Source organism: Rhipicephalus microplus, chromosome 2 (assembly GCF_043290135.1).
Source record: "Rhipicephalus microplus isolate Deutch F79 chromosome 2, USDA_Rmic, whole genome shotgun sequence".
NCBI classification, from domain to species: Eukaryota; Metazoa; Arthropoda; class Arachnida; order Ixodida; family Ixodidae; genus Rhipicephalus; species Rhipicephalus microplus.
Window position 1 is genome coordinate 46,066,372 of NC_134701.1, and position 11,762 is coordinate 46,078,133.

General features: G+C 46.0%; 1 protein-coding gene across 5 annotated transcripts in view; it reads left to right on the forward strand.

The window, feature by feature from the left end:
- LOC119185027 (galactosylgalactosylxylosylprotein 3-beta-glucuronosyltransferase S-like) overlaps window positions 1-11,762 on the forward strand; it is a 345,200-nt gene that overhangs the window by 300,729 nt on the left and 32,709 nt on the right. The gene's annotated exons all lie outside the window — the stretch shown is intronic.

An 11,762-nucleotide genomic window follows, 5' to 3' on the forward strand; every position in this document is an offset into this window, starting at 1 on the left:
TGCAGTCATTCTTTTTAACAAGCACAACAGGCGATGCCCAAAGCCTGGTTGAAGGCTCTGTGACGTCATTGTCGAGCATCTTCTCTACCTCTTCCTGGATTATTTGGCACTCTGATTGAGTGACACGGTAAAGACGCTTATGGAGGGGACTGGCGTCGCCAGTATCAATAAGGTGGGCTACGGCGCTCATGCGGCCCAAGGAACGGTCGTCGATATTATAAATGTCGATGTAAAGAAATAGAAGACCGCGGGGCGTTTCAACCTGAAACGGCGACAGGCCGTTTGATATCATTTTGTCTAGAAAAGCTCTATTCTGTGCGGCTGCGACAGGTTCGGCTACTTTCTTGTAGTCAGGAGTGAGCGATGAAATTGTACATTGCTCCCGAGTGGAGAGTTCTTCTAAGGCAATATTTTGAGGAACGCCCTGGGTCGACACGGAGAAGTTGAGAACAGGCGTCTTGTTGTCGCTAGCCACACTAAAGTATGAGGAAGTATGATGTTCCGGGAAAGGGTCAGGTCAATGAGTGGAGCTGCCAAGTAGTTGCCATCAGGAACTGGTGCGAACGGCGACATAGAAAGGTACACAGCAGCCTGAGGCGAAAATCGTAGACACTCCATGGACCGTAGCCGCGTGCGAGCTGCAGGAGGGACATTAGAGTACAAAGGCAACTTTAGCTGTAAGGTGCCAGTTGAACAATCGACGAGGGCTGAATGCGCGGTCAAGAAGTCAATGCCAAGAATCACGTCATGTGGGCAAGCATCTAGAACAGCGAAGAGGACTGAAGTGTGAAGGCCGGCAACAGTAGGGTGGGCAGTCGGTTACTCGCACAGTTGAAGACATGGCAGGAATAAGAACGTTTTTCAGGCGGAATCGAAAACGTGATCTCATTATGAACATGTGCGCACCAGTGTCTTTTAGAGCTGTAATAGTGAGGCCATAGACAAGAACACCGAGAAAATTTCATATGGAATTAGTGGTCGGTAGAGGTTTTTCGGCGCGAATTGTCAATGCAGCGCCACCTCCAGGAGCTGCATCTGTTAGTTTTTCGAGAACTGCCCAGAATACGCCGGTGATTGGAGCGATGGCGTCGATAGGAGCGTGGCTGGTGACCTTGAGGCGAAGGCGAGCGGCTGGACCGGGTTTCCTAGGCGGCGACATCGGCGTAGGATGGTTCGGAGCGTAGCGTAGAACAACTAGGTGGAAGGTCGAGAAGGTAGTCATCGGCAAAGCGAGGTGGTCAATACTCCCTACGATCCTGTCAGTGGTTGTCTAGAAAACGTTGCTGGAAAGAACCATCTGTTGCAGCAGTGGCGGGAATTGTGGCCAACGCGATGGCAAGAGAAGCATATTGGTCGATCATCTTGTGTGCGCCATTCAGCTGGATTTCGGTAGCGCGATTAGAACCGCGGGACCAACGCGGCAGCAGCAACAAGTGCGGTGGCGTGGTAGTGAGCGTTAGGATTTATGGGCTATGGTGTGTGGCTGGAGTTTTGGGGAACTAAGACGCCCATGGTGGCAAACTCTTGTCGCACAACAGCCTGAATAAGAGATATTCCGGCCAAGTTGTTGGCACAGGGGGTTGATAAGCGGAAGGAGCCATGGCTTCCAGCTCCTGGTGGACAATTCTTAAGGTGTTAGGAGGATTCACGAATGGACGTGGTGCCACAGGATCCTCGCAGGATGAAGTCACAGCGGTGTTCGGGAGTCGGCCAAAACGTTAAGTGATTCTCCTGCTTTCGACTTGTTCGAACCATCGACATTCACTGACAATTGAGTCAATGGCGGTACAGTTCTTGCATATCAAAATGAAGGCATTGTCGGCTATGGTCTTCAACGTAATGCTGACCCTGTCTAGTTTGGTCATGTCTTTGTCGGCCTTCCAACACTAGGCGAGCACGTCTTGAATATAGGGGACGTACGACTCAGTGGAAGATTGAACTCGTGACGCGAGTTCCTGCCTGGCTGCCATTTGTCGAGCAACTGACCAGCCGAAAAAGTCACGGAGCGTTTGCTTACACACGTCTCAACTCGCCAGGTCTTCCTCGTGCGTCTCGTACCAGGCGCGTGCAGTACCTCGCAAGTAAAAGATGATGTTGGCCAGCATAAGCGTCTCATCCCACCTGCATTGCTCGCTGATGAACTCGTATAACGCGAGCCACTCGTCAACGTCAGTTGTGTCGGTGCCGCAAAATGTACCTGAAACGAGAAGATGCGAAGGAATCACAGGTGACAGAGCAGATGTAGACAGAACGGATGGCCCACTGCCTTCAGACATCTTGTCTGGACGAAGCTGACGTTCGCTATGGAGATCCAGAGTCGGAATGTTACCCAGCACCTTCACCAAAATTATATAACGGAGAGTATTTAATAAGTTAACGCCGGTTGGGCTAACACTGCATAGAGTTTGCAAGGCTGCAGAACAACAGGGCAGTCCAGACATGGCTCCACAACATCGTCGTCTTCATTCCCTCTGCTTCATTTCTGCACCCATGCCTGAAGTACCTTTCTATACCCGTGACAATATAAAAGACAAGCCATATTTCTGCACATGGAGCGACCACTTATTTGATTCAACTTAGAGGCTTTCTACAGGGCTTGTGCTAAAAGCACTCATAGACATAAAGACGCCCAAATGGTGGACAGGATCAAGCATTTGCTAAGTGCTTAGTGTGGCTAACTGATGATTCATTGCACCATAATTTAGACGTGTTCGTATGAGGTGTTTCTGGAGATTCATCAGATATTTTCTCTCACTTCTCCACGTAGTGCGTGGCAACACTTTCAGAATGCTCATAATTTTTATACACTTGTTTTGAAGATTGTCGATGTGGGGTACAAATGATGACTTTGTGTCCAACAAATTTCTGTTCAGATTTCACTGGTAGCCGCTCACCATGCAAGTCAATATACCTCTCTTTCTTGAGAATAAAACGCAGGTGCTCCTTTGTGAGTTTAGGGTGAACCCATTTATGTCAGCCCACTTTGTTACCTTATTCAGGCGAAGTTGTACTTGCCACTCGCATATTGCAAGGTTCCATGATTTAAACCCTAACTGCACGTCGTCTACATATGTGCAGTAAAACATATTGCGTGAAATTTAGCAATGCAGGCAATTCATTTTTATACTGAAAAATGTGCAAATTAGTATACCACCTCGCAGTACCCTGGTCTCTTGGAGACAAGAGATTCCCCACTCGAGACAAGACATTCCCCACTCCGACATGAAAAGTGAGATTTGGCAAATAGCTTTCAAACAAGATCAGCATGTTGCCTTGGACACTCGAATGTGAGAGGTCTCACAGGATGCGAAACCACCATGTCGTGTCGTGCGCTTTTTCCACATCTAAGAAACACGAAAAGAAAAAAAAGTGTTTATGAACAAATGTGGATTTGTGTCTCGATGCGTAGCAGGTGGTCAGTGGGGGATCTATCCTCCCGAAATACGCACTGGCATGCAACCAAACTGTTTGTTTCCTGGAAATGTAAAAGCTGGCGGTTATTCTTCGTTTCAAAAAGTTTACAAAGGTAGCTTGTGAGTGCGATTGGCCTGTAGGTAGTAAAGGATGATGGATCCTTGCATTGCTTTAGAATCGAAATAATAATAAATTTTTTTGAGGCAAAGGGAATCTCCAGAACACCAAATGACATTATTGTACAGAGACAGAAAGACTGATTGTGTTTCTGAGGGCAGGTGTCTTATCATTTCACAAGGTACTCCGTCGCAGCCTGGGCCAGCTTTATTGCAGCAGTTTAGTGGTGTTTATAACTCAGCTAAGACGAAAGTATCGTTGTATGGTACGTGTTTCGTGGACTTGCGGCATATTTTCTGTTTTTTGATGATTGTTCTGTATTGCTAAAACAATGTGGTATGATGCGAAGAGCTAGAGACGTATTTGAAGTTCACCCCAAGGGAGTCCGCCTGGCCCTCCAAGCTGCCGCCTTGTGTATTCACAAGAGGAAGTAGAAAAGATTGCCGTCCGTTACCTTACCTACCGTGTTCCAGATTCTCGCCTCCTGTTTATACGAACTGCTTCTAGTTAAAAACTTATGCCGCTTCTTTCTTCTCACCTCTCTACGTGTTCTTCTGCCTTGAAACTTTATAATCTGAAAGTTGGCAGTGCTGGCAGTGCTGGCTGTTGGTGTGTTCTGAAGCCTTCTTCATGCGTTATTTCGCTTTTTTCGAGCGTTCCGACAACCACTGTTCCACCAAAGGGCACGTAGTTTTGTAGACAGCCCAGTTTGCGGGATACAATTGGTGGCAGCGTCAAAAAGAGCTGTAAAGTACTCCACAGCTACATCTATACCCAAGGCACGCATATTAGACCAAATTAGGTCAGTAGTATTTTGAAATTGTTCCCAGTCAGTCTTGTCGATATGCCATCTGGGAACCTGTGCAGGACCTTCATTATCATTTGGTTTACTCCAAATTTATGAAAATGATCGCTTCCATAGGAATTAATAATAACGTATCTCTTGAGTACAGGCAGCAGTTATGGGGATTCAAAGCTGAGATCTATAGATGAGTAGGTATTGTCGGCCAGGTTGTCATATGTGGGCTGCATATGATTCAAGAGACAAGCGCCTGTTGAGAACAGGAACTGTTCAACTAGGTGACTTTTTGCATAGTAGCGAGAATTATTCTATAGGTTGTTTTGTGCATTCAATTCCCTAAGGATTACGAAAGGTTTTGATAGTTATTCTATCAAGGACTGGAATCAATGTTTTTTAGGATGGTACTGTGGAGGTATGTGAAGAGAGCAGATGGTGGCGAGTTTCTTCAATAGAATTGCTTGAACAGCAATTGCCTCAAGGTATGTTTGTAGTGGTAGATGTGTACATACTGCGCCCTGATCAACTGCACTCTAAGGCGAAATTACCCGAAAAAGAAGTAACGGAGCCGAATAGGCACATGTGAGGAACAGATAGACCGTTGAGGAGTAACCACAGAGGGTTGCGTGTGGCGTGCAAACCACTTAGTCTACCTTTTTCATGCAAAGAGATGAACCACGCGGGAAACGCGGGTCGTGCGAAAACCACCGTCGAGGCAAGTAGCCGTCCTCCTCTTTCCTGGCTCAGGCTTCTCTCCAAATTTGCTGTTGATGGCACCCGTTGCGTCGGGCTCGGAGAGCGCGACAATCTAAGATTTACGACGCGGTTTTGGTGTGTACGCTCGAATGAGCGTGCGCTGTTGCATTTCTGTTTTACCGCACCCATGAAATCTGGAGGCCGTCTCGACAATTCGCCACGCCGCGCTTTATATCCCTGGCTTGGTCAAGATGTTTATGACAAACTAACGACACCACCAGCTGAGAATCATGGCCAACATGGCGGCCGAGAAGACATCAAGCCTGTCGGATACATCATTTCAGTCTGACTCAGGGCAGAAACAGCGCTGGATTCTTTCACAAGTAGGTGATCATTTTCCATTCTGCTGTACTGGTCGGGTGTGCCATACCTATCACAATCGCGGCAATGGGCTCGGTCGTTTTGTATATCGCCCGCACGACATGCACCGCGAATGTGGACTTCGGCGTCAGCAGTTCACCTGTGCTTTTTGACCACTCGGAAATTCGCCGCCGTTGCCCTGGCCGCCTGGACGCTCGCTCATCGAGTGCTCGCCTGTCTTCACCGCCGTGATTAGCTCCGGGCTGAAGATATTTGGGCGGAGACCTCGTCGCCGTTTTGAGAGTCGTCCAAAACACGTTTCGGTTGCTCGTTGCGAGCTTGGTTGTAGTATGTCGCGCTCTGTAAGTGCACCGGCACGGGCTGATGGTGCTTTCGCTAGCTTTGGAACTGAGTCTGTGAAAATTGGTCGCCATTACAGTTGGCTTCCCCGTAAATTGGTCGCCAGCAGCTCGGCGCCGACCGTTGGCGGTAGCCACCGCGGTGGACTCGCGTTTGCTCACTGCCCTCGCTCGAATTTGTGGAGAAGGGCCACATTACCGTCGGTTTTTTAGGCACTCGCTCCAAACCAACCCAGCGTACGGTCCATCTCCTCTGCGAGGTTATCTGGTGGCCGACGCTCCGCGTGCTACTCCGTGTTTGGTCTCTTGTTCGCTTGCTCGAGCTGAACGGCGGCGCTCGCTTAGAACTCGCTGCTTCGCTGGCGGCATGGTGGTTCGCGGCGTCTCGGAGTTGTGATGGCGGCTACCGCACTTAAGCTGTTGCGCTACGGGGATCGAAATACATTTTTGACGATGTGTGACACCACGTTAAAATATTTACATGTCCTATTATACACGCATGTTTTCATCTCACCTTGCACGTATTTGTAATACCCATGCATATTCATCCTCTGTCACGTGTGATTAACTATTTTTACAATCTTATTGTGAAACTGTGGGCACACATCGTGCAGAAGGCTGTTGCTGTGTGCGCTTGCGTCTGCGATCCCTGTCCTCTATCGCTTTTGTTGGACCAGCTTTAGAAGGACTGTAAGAGATGTGAAGGTAAAGTTATTTGCGTGTCATATTTTACACGTATGTTTATATCCATTTGCACGTACTTGTCATATGCGTGCATCTTCATCTTCTGTCACGTGTGACTATATATTTTTACTATCTTATTGTACAGCCGTTTCCCCACAACATGTAGAAGGCTATGTGCGCTGGCGTCTGCAATGCTTTCATCTATTGCTTCCGTCGGAGGAGCTTCACAAAGACTGTACAGGATGTGACAACGAGGCTGGAATTGTACGTTTCATCACAAATTATCTTAAAGAATGGAGAACCTTCGTGTGTATTGATGATGATGATGATGATGATGAACAAACTTTATTCAATTAGCAGAAAGATCCCCGTCTTCTCTAAGGTTCGAGAGGAGAAGAGAGGACCAAACCTAGACGACGGCCATGATCTCATGGGCCCTGGCGACGTCTTCGGCCTGCCGTATTAAGCGAGCTTGTAATTGAGAGTCAGAGCTGAGGAGCGCGGGATTCCATAAACTCCCGTCTGGAAATTCACCTCTCATGGGGGCCTGCGGGCATGCCCATAAAATGTGGCTTAAGTCGGCCCTGTTGTGGCAAAATTTACACTTGTCCGAATGAAGTTCTGGCACGCAGTGGTTCATTGTTACTGGACTAGGAAACATATGTGTCTGGAGTAGGCGCCATGCCGCCGCCTGTCTTTTGTTCAATGACGAGTGTGCGGGAGGATAAATTTACCTGCTTAGCCTGTAATACTGCGTAATATCTCTGTAAGTGGTCATCCGCTCAAAATTCTCATTGTCCTCCCCGCTCGAGCAGGGCAATCCAGAGGCACGGTCTGTAAGTCCTCGAGCTGTCTGGTGTGCAGCCTCATTGCCGGGTAAGGAGGAGTGAGCGGGTGCCCGGAATATTTCTATTGTTCGTTAGTCTTTGCATCCAGCTAATATTCGTAAAGCTATTTTGGATATTCGCCCTCGTGCGAAGTTTCTCACAGCCGTCTGCAAGTCGCTAACAATTAGTCAAGTCGAGGTGGATGCTATGGCCATTGCAATAGCTGCTTCCTCCGCCTCTTCTTCAAAGCTCGTTCTCACCGAGCCGCTGACCTTATAATTTCCTTTGTAGCCCACTACTGCTATAGTCGTGTTGTCATTTCTTTTGCATTTGGCCGCGTCTACGTATGTTGTTTCCGGTAAATCTTTTACGTTGTTATGTATATTTTTTGCTCTTTCAGCTCTCCTTGCCTTGTGATGGTCGGGCTGCATGTTTTTTGGAATCGGTAAGATTACTAAACATTTCCTGATCTCATACGGGGTATCCTTTTTGGCGCCAAATTGATTTGCGTAATTTATACCCAGTTCCTCTAGTATGGCTCTGCATGTTTTACTCTGCGTTAGTCTTTCATATTGTGCGATTCTTCGAGCTTCTATAAGCTCTTCTGATGTGTTTTAAAGCCCTAATTGAAGTAATTTCTCATTAGGGGTAGTTATTGGAGGTCTGATCACCTGTTTGAAAACTAAACTTGTGTAATGATTCTGTTAATCCTTTCTCTCTCGGCCACTTTCAGTCTGAGTTGCGGAATCACATATACAATACGACTGATGACAAATGCTTGTAGCAGTCCTATCATAATATCTTCCTCCATACTATAGTGCCGGTTTGCAATTCGTTTAAGTAGACGCATAATTTGCGGCGCACTGGTTTCAAGTATTCTAATCGCCTCTTCATTACGCCCGTTCGAGCTGATATGGAGTCCCAGAATGCTTATGCTTTTGACCGTAGATATTTGTGTTTTTCCAACAAAGACTTTAATGTTAGGCTTATCCTAGATACTTTTTCGACCCATACATGTCAGGTTATAGATAAGAAGTTCCGATTTTTACGGTGAACATGGTCATCCTGTATGGGTGGCATATACTTCTACAATATTCACTGTGGTTTGTAAAGTTTTCTTTATGTATTCGTCACTACCCTCTGCTACCCATAGGTAATGTCATCTACATAGAGGCTACAGTGGAGTCCTGAAATTTCCTTCAGTCTGGTAGGGAGACCTATCATGGCCACGTTAAAAATAAAGAGAGATAGGACTGAGCCTTGCAGCGTACCTCTGCGGCCCAGACTAATCTCTTGGGGTTCTGCTTCGCCTAGTATTATTCTTGCAGTCTGGTCAGGTAGAAAGTCTTTTATATAATCCTATACTTTTTTCCTACCCATAACGCTTGAAGATTGGCAAGTATAGCTTTATGTGATGTATTATCGAATGCCTTTTTAAGATCTAGGCCAACTATGACCTTTGTGTCGAGTGTATTGAGACCCAAATCAATTATTTGATGCTTAATCTTAAGCATAATGTCCTGTTTGGACAGTTTTTCCCTGAAGCCTACCATCGTATGGAGAAAGAGCTCATTGTCTTCTATATAATTTGACAGGCGAGGGAGGATGACATGCTCTAATAACTTCCTTATGCAGGGTGTCAGGAAAATGGGCCTAAGGTTATCAAGATCTAATTTCTTGCCTGACTTGGGAATCATTAGGATTATTGTCGTTTTCCATTGCTTGAGTATCTTACCCCTTTCCCAACACTTGTTTATATATTCGGTGAGGGCTGTGATAGATTTGTCCTCTAAATTCCTGAGCGCTTTATTCGTGATTTCATCGAGGCCCGGGGCAGATGTTGTGCTCTGTTTCATTAGTTCCGACCGTACCTTGGCCTCTAATATAGGTCGGCCTAGGGAAACATTTTCTTTACCTCTGTATGAGCATAATTGCTCTTTGGTTGTATTCCCAATGTATCCCTGTCTGATTTCTTCAATCAGTTTTTCCTCCGTACCTTTGTGTTTATGTACAAGTTTAATAAAGTTTTGTTGTTGTGGTGTATTGCTCGCTTCCGAGTCAATCAGACGTCATAACAGGTTCAATGTTTTGGAGAAACCTACTTGTTTTTCTATCTTATCACATTTTCCCGCCCATTGTTGTCTGCACAGTTGCTCCACGTACTTTTCAATATCTAAACTGAGGATGGCTATCCTTTTTCTAAGGCGTTTTTGTGTTTTTGCGTTTTCCACCGTTTTTCTAGGTCCTTTATTGCCTCCCACATATGTAGGAGCTTACTGTCTATGGTTTCTAGTCCTGGTTTTGGTATGGTCTTAGTTGCTGTTTGAATATTTTGCTCAAGGTTTCCTAGCCATTCATCTAAGTCTTCCATGACATCGCATGCTTCCTTATCTCTGAATTTTCTAAAGATATCCCATTCAACCATCCTTAATTCGTTGCCTCTTCTCATAGGTGGACCTGCTTTAAATGTGGTCTCAACTTTATAGTGGTCACTGCCTATATTTTCTTGTGTGTTAATCAATAAGGTTAAATGATATTCTTAGTAAACGTGAGGACAGGAGACGTGTCTGGATACGCTGTTTCTAATCCTAGTTGGGAAAAAGGGCCGGTTAATAACGTAATGCCCTCCTCTTGGAACTTGACACAGAGATTTCTACCTTTAATGTTTCTTTGCCATGACCCCATGCCGCATGCAGTGCGTTGAAATCTCCTACTATAACCAGTGGTTGGTTTTTATAAATGCCTATCGTTTTTCTACAAAGTGTTACGAAATTTGGTTTTTCGTCTAGGGCTGCTATACCCATTTAATATGAATAGGTTGTCGCCACTCTTCTGCGATGGAACTAACTCAACAAGAACATGATCGACATCGCAGATTTCTGTATCATGTTCTATCACCGTGAAGTTTCTTTGCACGAGGGTTGTTACGGACGTTTTTTCATCAGGGGTACCATAAGATTTGTAATTCGACAATTTAGCCATTTCTCCAGTTTCCTGTAAGGCGATGACGTCTGGCGCCTCCTTTTCGTTGAGAAATTGTTGTAAGTTACCCCGTTTCCGGTGATACCCACGACAGTTCCACTGCCAAATTTTATGCTGAATACATCGTGCCATGTCTAGGAACGGTTCCTTTCCCTGTGATTTTGTTTACTTCGGTAGTAGTCGGCTGGTTGTAGGGTTTAGTAGTAGCTTTAACCGGGCCGGCTCCTATAGACCTCAAATCTGTTTGCGTATTCTCCATCAGCGTTATTCGATTTTCTATGATCTATTCTTTGTTTTATTTATACAAGCTGCAACTGCAATCCTGCGAATTGTTGTTGCATTACCTTAGTAAGTTCTCCGAGCATATTCTCGACTTTCTTTTCCAGGGGTTTTGAGAGGTCTGCAGTTTCTACAAGAGATATTTCTTCTGCTCTTCGTTTCGCTGCATGCGCTCCTGACTCCTGTGCAGGCACAGGAGTTGAAAATCGACTACACGATGGTATGGAGATAGTTGACTCGTGCAGCTGACTTTGACTGAGTTTAGCGTTCTCTTCCTTTAGTTGTTTCATTTCATCCCTCTGTTTCTCGTTCTCACGGGCGAGTTGCTCTAGCATTTTCTTAATATGATTTAGCTCTTGACCTAGGGTGGACCCTTCTGCCACAACCTCAGGCAAACTCTCAGACCGGAGAGATTCCCCTGATACCTCGCCCACCTAGTTAACCATTTGTCGACTGCCCCGACCGCCATCAGGATCCTCGTGGGACTGTCCGTGAGATGATGTCGTTGCCCTTGTCTTGCATTTAGCCCATTACCTGGATCTGTGTTGACGAGTGGACCTTGATTTGGATGAGGATCTGGGTTCAAGTTGAATTCCTTTTCTTTCCCCTGCGGTGAGTCGCGGGAAGGAGCTGGAACGATCTCTGCGTCATCCTCCTGTGTCCTGGGTGGCACAATTGCCATTCTCCTCTGTTGAATTTTCTAGTGCGTACTCTTCTCTCCGAACTCTGTGGCCCTAGTGTTCGACAAAATCTTAATTTCTTTTTGTTCATCACCTTGTCGTTGTTCCTTTCCCCACCATCTTTTCTTCAAAAGGTACGGGGTCCTGAACAATTCTTTGCATTTTTTTTGTCCCCTGTAAGATGACCTTTTCCGCAAAGGCTACCCCTAAAGTCGCACTAGAGGTTTTCAGTTGGATTGAGCACCCCACAACCACTACATTTCTTGCTGTGAGGCTGTGGGCAGACATCCGTCCGATGCCCAATTCGTTCACAAGTAGTGCATGTTTCATATTGCTTCTTGTATAGGAAGCACCTACATTCAGCACCACGCTAGTATATGAAATACGACACAAAAAAGCATTCGAAAACAATGACCAATGAATCCGTAGGTCCCATACGTCGTGCATGTAAAATCGTCGGGTTCTTCTGATTGACCATGCTTTTTTCTATGTCTTCTTGATTATCATACGTCGGTATTCTGTGGATAACCCCTTAGGATGACTTTTCTAGTGCTTTTATATAGGC